The 6,501-nt window shown below is 49.5% G+C and overlaps 1 long non-coding RNA gene and 1 pseudogene across 1 annotated transcript; both read right to left on the reverse strand.

Annotated features, from left to right (window-relative positions):
• Positions 1-90: 90 nt before the first annotated feature.
• Positions 91-1,916, reverse strand: LOC119360386 (annotated as a pseudogene).
• Positions 1,917-4,160: 2,244 nt separating this feature from the next.
• LOC119367041 lies at positions 4,161-6,028 on the reverse strand. Its single transcript, XR_005176175.1, has 4 exons — positions 5,926-6,028; positions 5,612-5,836; positions 5,078-5,370; positions 4,161-4,996 (listed from the first exon to the last, which is right to left on the reverse strand). It is a non-coding gene; the product is annotated as an uncharacterized LOC119367041 (long non-coding RNA).
• Between the last annotated feature and the right edge of the window lie 473 nt (positions 6,029-6,501).

The raw sequence follows: 6,501 nt of genomic DNA on the forward strand, positions 1-6,501 counted from the left end.
AAAATGCCTACCTATCATATGCACAAAAAGGGTTTCTACATAGCTAGTTTGTCAAATTGTTACACTATTAATTGGTGATCAAGAATAGTCCTAAATCTTCTCCAGGGCTTGGAGAATGTCATCCTTGAGATCCTCAAACTTCTCAATCCCGAAGCTAAACCTCACCAAGTTGTCCTGGATCCCATTCTTGGCCTTCTCCTCGTCACTCCGCCCCCTGATAAATAAACAAATCCATGCAATTTAAGTCAAAATGTCGACTGCAAATATATATAGTGCATCCTCCTCTAAGATGCAAACGAGATAAATCCTAAAGGACCACGTACCAAAAGGACATGACCGCGGGCTGCTGCACGAGGCTCTCACACCCGCCAAGCGACGTTGCGATGAAGGGTATCTCCATCACGTCGATGACCTCATGACGCCGTGCAGGTCCAATGCCACCTCGAAGCTGATGACGCCGCCGCAACCGGTCATCTGGCTCTTTGCGATGTGGTGCCACGGGCTACTGATGAGCCCAGGGTAGTACACCCGCTCGATCAGGGGATGGTTCTGCAGCAGGCGCGCCATGCGCAATGCAGTGTGGTTCTGTGTTTCGACACGTAGCACCATCGTCTTGAGGCCGCGTATGATCATGTAGGCTGTGTCCTGCAGTAATTCAGTTGCAGTGCAAGTGGTAAGTTTTAACATCTAGGTTTTTTTGAACAAGAATGAGCGTTAACATATGTAGTAGATCATAGATACTCCATACCGGAGTAATGGCGCCACCAAGGTCGTGATGCCACACGCGTATCCTAGAGATGAGCACACCAGAGCCACTGATGCATCCTGCAATGACCTGAAATGGAATGACAATATGATAAGTCTTAAATCTATGTAGAGTTATAGACACTAATAGTGATCTTGGAAGTAAAGGAGCAACATGGAAGTGTAACTGTACGTCTATGAAAAGACATGTGATTGAGGGTTTGTACTCACATCGTGGTGGCCGGCGATGTACTTTGTGGCGGAGTGCACGACGATATCAGCACCGAGGGTGAGCGGCTTCTGATTGATGGGCGAAGCCAGGGTACTGTCGATGCACACCAGAGCCCCTTTGCTGTGACACAGGTCAGCGACAAGCTTAATGTCGATGCACTTGAGGTGGGGGTTCGTCGGACAGTCAGTGTAGAAGAGTGTCACCTGCATCATAGCCAAGCATCTCAAAGTCAGAAACAACCAACATACATGCATGGATCCCACGATAATAAGTACATTTGTTATGGAAATTAACGTACGTCGCCCATGTCAAGAACGGCCTTGAGTGTCTCCATGTCGTTCAGCTCGACGAATGTCACCTTGGTGCCCATCTTGGAGAGCTTGTCGCGGATGAAGGCGCGCGCCTCGCTGTAGCACTCGGTCGTGGTCACCACGTGGCCGGCACCGGGCGGCACAAGGGCAAGCAGCGTGGCGACGATGGCGTTCATGCCTGAGGACGTGACAAGCCTCGACTCCGCCCTCTCCAGGGCGCTGATCTTGTCCTCCAGGACCTTCACGGTGGGGTTTCCATAGCGGCCGTACTCGAAGCTGTGGCGCCGGCCTTCCTTGAACGCGATGAGGTCGTCCGAGCTCTTGAACCAGTGCGTCGTGCCGCTCATGATCGGCGTTGCTATCGAGTCGGTGTCCATGGTGCCGTTCTTCCCCATCTTCTCCCCGGCGTGGACTGCCAGGGTCTTGTCTGAGAAAGTAGAAACTGGCTTTGAAGCCGTGGAAGCAGCGATAACGGCGCCATCCCGCTGCAGGACAGGCACAAGGTGCTCAGCGGCAGGGAGGGTGGCATGTAGGAGCGCCACCGGGCTCAAAGAGGCAACGCTCTTTGTAGAACGTCGAGTGCGGAGCAGGCGCGAAGCCTTGTTGATGAGAGATGATGAGGACGCCATTAGTTATTATAGTGGGAGGAATATAGTGAAAACAGTTGGAATCGAAGTGACTAGCCAAACTCAGATGAAAGGCAGTTGAGCGCTGGAGACGAAGGGCTGCTCGTTTGTGTTCATCTTACCTGTAGACGATGGTGTGTACATATACTGGGAGTGGGAGATCAGTCTGAGTCAGTGCATGCATATCTACGTGTACATCATGCATATCAGTCTATACATGCATAATGGAAACCTAGCCATGCAGCCAACTTTGCAGGCGGTTTTGTATGCCACCTTCAGCTAACTGGTCCTTAGTATACTGGGGATAGACGCAACCACCGCCTCCTCTCTGTAGAAGTTGACAGTACACATATACAACATGCATGTATGTGAGCCGTACTAGTCTACAAGCTCAGCTAACCTGATGCTGCAGTAGCTCCTTGGAGGAGACGGCAAGGACGATGTTGTCGACGTAGAGGAGAAGATATGAAGTCCCCATGGCGTGGTGCAGGACGAACAATTATGCGTCAGACCAGGTGGCACGGAAGCCAATTATGTGGAGGCATGCAATGAAGGTTGTGAACCACCCGTGGTACTGTTTCATCAATACATAGAGCGACTTGGAGAGCAGACACACATCATGTGGGTGAGCATCATCCACGAAGCAGGGAGGCTGCTGACAGCAGACATGCTCGATCGGACAGCTTGCTGTGGAGAAAAGCGTTCTATACGTCGAGCTGGTGAACCAGCCATGAACGGGCAGCCGCGAGTTGAAGAACGAGGGGGGTGGAGGCAGGCTTGACCACCGGCGTAAATGTGTTGTGGTAGTCGATGCCAGGGCGCTCATTGAAACCCCAAACCAACCAGCATGCCTTGTACTGAGCAAGGGAGCCGTCGGCGTTGAATTCTGGTGGAACATCCGCTTGATGATGATGACGCAAGCTCCGTGTGGGCGTAGGGACGAGGGTCTGGCTCCAGTTGGCGCGCAGGGCATCAAATTCTGCTTGCATGGAGTCCCGCCATGATGAATCTTGAAGAGCTTTACGAATAAACGACAGAATTAGAGAGAGCAACATTCTGGAGGCGGTGAGGACGTAGTCGTTGTCAGAGGTGGTGTTGTGTCGTCGGTAGATGACTGAGCGAGCACGGGTGACCATGGGATGGCCGGTGATGAGGGGATCAGCTGTGCTCAATGAACAAGACAAGAGAGTTGGAGGAGAATTCCGTGTAAGGTGAGGGAGGAGTGAAAGGCGCGGTTGTTAAACTCGTAGCCGTTGTCGGTGGGAAAGTGAAGGGCTGGTTGCCGGAATTGCATAGATGCATAGGCATGGAAGGTGATCAAAATCTTAAAAACATCGGAGTTGCTCGCAGAGGGAATGGCCGTGCAAAGTGAGAGCAATCATCCAAGACAACAAGAAAATATTGAAACCCCGAACGAAAACTCGTTGGCGTGGACGAGCTCGCCTGCTCACGGTATCCTTAGGCGTCGGCTCGCATGGGGATGTGGAACGCACTCCGTATTCCAGGGCGTAGACGCCGGCTTATTAAATGCGAGACACGGACGTGAAGCGACGTCGTTTGCACGGTGCGGTTGACAGACGTCCAAGCAGTAGCGACGGCGTCTTTCATCCTGTAGCAACGTGTACCGGAGATGCAGACGGGGTATCCACTGAAGCAGACGTACCTCAAGCAGTGAACGCTCGTACACCCAGCCGGGATCCCCTAGATCACTGCCGCTACCTGCATCAACTTCATAGCTCACATGCTGAACAAGGTGCCCTTGGCCATCGCTGACAAGCAGGGGCACTTGAGCTCAAACCGGAGGAGACTTGGCCAACAGAGCTTCCGCCGGAAGCAGATGCAGACATCTTCGACACATACACAGCTCGTGTGAATCGCGGGGTATAGGCTGTAGATTAGTGTGGGCTATGCGGAGGAGATGTAGCCCCGTCGTTAAGTAGACCCCCCTTACGAAGCCCTCCCAAAGCATTTGAAAGGTTCCCGCCCATGGCATACAGCAGGGGCTGTGTTGACACCTGTTAGGTGAAAGTCACATTGAATCACTGCTACCTGTGCCCAATTGTGCAGGGAACCTGATGGCAAGCAATTTCGCAAGAGGGGATCAAATAAATCAATTATATTTTTGCTCACAGGACGGAGTGGATCAGACAGACTGTATTTTGAACACAAAAAACGCAGTGAAATTCAAGGTGAAGAGTAGGTAACTTCATACATAATTTAATCATGGATATCATAGACTCACAGTGACAAAGTGAGACACAATCACAACTGTAGTACTAGTTATTATCACAACAACACCGTCTTACAATTAGCGGCTATTAAGCCCTCAACCACAGAACAAAAATACTGAAACTAAACAAAGTCACCCACAAATTGCATTTGCCTCTAAAGTAGCATTTTCAACAACATGCAGCACAACCTTCCTTGTGACCACCGACCCCCGCAGTTTAAATATTTTGCCTCTTTCCTTTCTTTTTGAGGAAGATCACCTCTTTAAGAATCAATGAGCCGACAAGCCTTATGAAGAATCACAAAAGGATCAATAGTCCTTCTGTGTTCAAAGGACATGATCATTTCTGCAGGTCGAAATAGACCACAGTAAAGCAGATCGTGATCATCATATGGAGGCTTATCCCTGCTTGTGGTTGGTCGACCAGACTTTCGTTTCCGTTCTGGAGCTTTCAGACCTACGAAACCACCAATTGCACTACCTTCAGCATCGCTTCCACAAGCATTGCCGGTTGCCCGTGCTGGGAGCACTTCTTTCTCTTTCCCCCTGTTTGTCTGAATTCTGTCTTCCAACCCCATTCCATCCTGCACAGCGGCTATGGGTGTCAATTTTTCCACTGTTCTCTTCAGCATATCCATTGCACAATCATATGCTTCAGTGTTTGCATCCCCCAGTCTCACAACCTCAAGAGCATGTGTGTACAGATTTCAGTGCCTGAATGTTATTGAGCTCACAGAAATGTTATCCTTGTAAAGATGCGACAAGTGGGTTGGCAGTACATCCCTTGCATCTTTTTTCCAACATTTCAAAATATGTTTTGCTTGGACCAATCTACGCCAAGGAAAACGAGGACCTGCAAATCACATATCTGCTACGTTTAATTATGATGTTCAATAAAAAGGAACCTGTGTTAGAAGGAAAGTTTTTTGGTTACCTTTACTGAATGGCAGCACAGCAAGCATGTGTGCTCAAAATTAGCACACTCGCATATCAGTTCCTTCCCTTCCTCAAAAACTTCAACTTTATACACAACCCTGCACCACTTCCCGTGTTTCTCTGGATGATATTGCCGCACAAAATAGGATTTTTCCTTTACTGATCTCCTCTACTTTGTAGTGCATTGATTCCTATATAACTTCACCAAAATTTTCAAATATAGCCCAAGTGTAGACAGACACCACTAGCATGCAATTCCAGTGGTGTGTTCATTTTCATTACTGGAGATGTCTGCACGCATGGGGATGCATTAGTAAAAATGCCATGTACTGCAACAGTGAGGATATAGGAACATGTCTCCCCCTCATGACACTAATACATAATCGAAAATGGAATAGACCCCCTCTTCTAACTATGATCACGCAGCATGTCTCCCCCTCATGACAACACAGATCAATATGATTCAGCACCAAAAATTCAGATCACGTACTCAAATTTAAGCTGTATCCGAACTAGATATACAATTGTATACCTCTTGGTCCAGCCGGGCGCCTGAAAAGCATGTTAGCCAGTTGACTGCTCTGAATTGGGCGTGGACAAGGTCACCCCCTCGCAAGTGTTGTTTAAATCTAGCTGTACTGTCAGCGTTGCATCACCCACATCGCCAATGCTCGAGTCAGTGGTCGTGCAGACTAGAGTTTGGTTGGTTTCTCCTGCCAGTACGCAATCGCCACCGGCAAGATCTGGTAGAAGAAATCTGTGGAGAAGAAAGGAGCACACTTCTAAGCTACTGGCATAGCTAAAGTGGCAGCCATTACAAAGGAAAAGCAGCCGCATGGAACATACTCCTGTCAACTGGAGAACTCAAATCCATCGTACCCCGCCTCCGCCGTCGCCATGGCCCATGGCTGTAAGCTTCTTGACTTGTGTGGCGCCCGAATGGATAGATTTGTTTTTCTTTCGAAGCGCTAAGCGAGGGGGTGCGGGGTTGTGAGCTGGTGGTCCCATGCTGTCATAAATGCTTATGGTTTATCAGTACGCCGTCTGTTTAACGGGCCACAGCCACGCCAATCGTTATCCACCGTCTCCCCCGCGTCATGTACCAACGGAGCACATGCACAGTGTACCATCATCGTGCTATCTGTATAGCCACCGCCGTGACTGTACGCTACTGTTTAACGGGCCGTATCACTCACTCATCTATACGAATGCATTGAATACACGAACACACGCGTCTCTGTTTCATTCGTACTCGTTCCGGGAGCAGGCGAGCCCGTCCTCTCTATCGCTGCTCTCAACCCCGAATTGCAAATAATTGGAGAAGTTCACACGTCACAATGCATGATATGGAATAGTGTGGGCGCTACGGTGGTTGCATCATGGAAGAGAAGACGCACATGTTTCTCTAGGTGGCAGGCATGC

This window comes from Triticum dicoccoides, chromosome 2B (assembly GCF_002162155.2).
Source record: "Triticum dicoccoides isolate Atlit2015 ecotype Zavitan chromosome 2B, WEW_v2.0, whole genome shotgun sequence".
NCBI lineage: Eukaryota > Viridiplantae > Streptophyta > Magnoliopsida > Poales > Poaceae > Triticum > Triticum dicoccoides.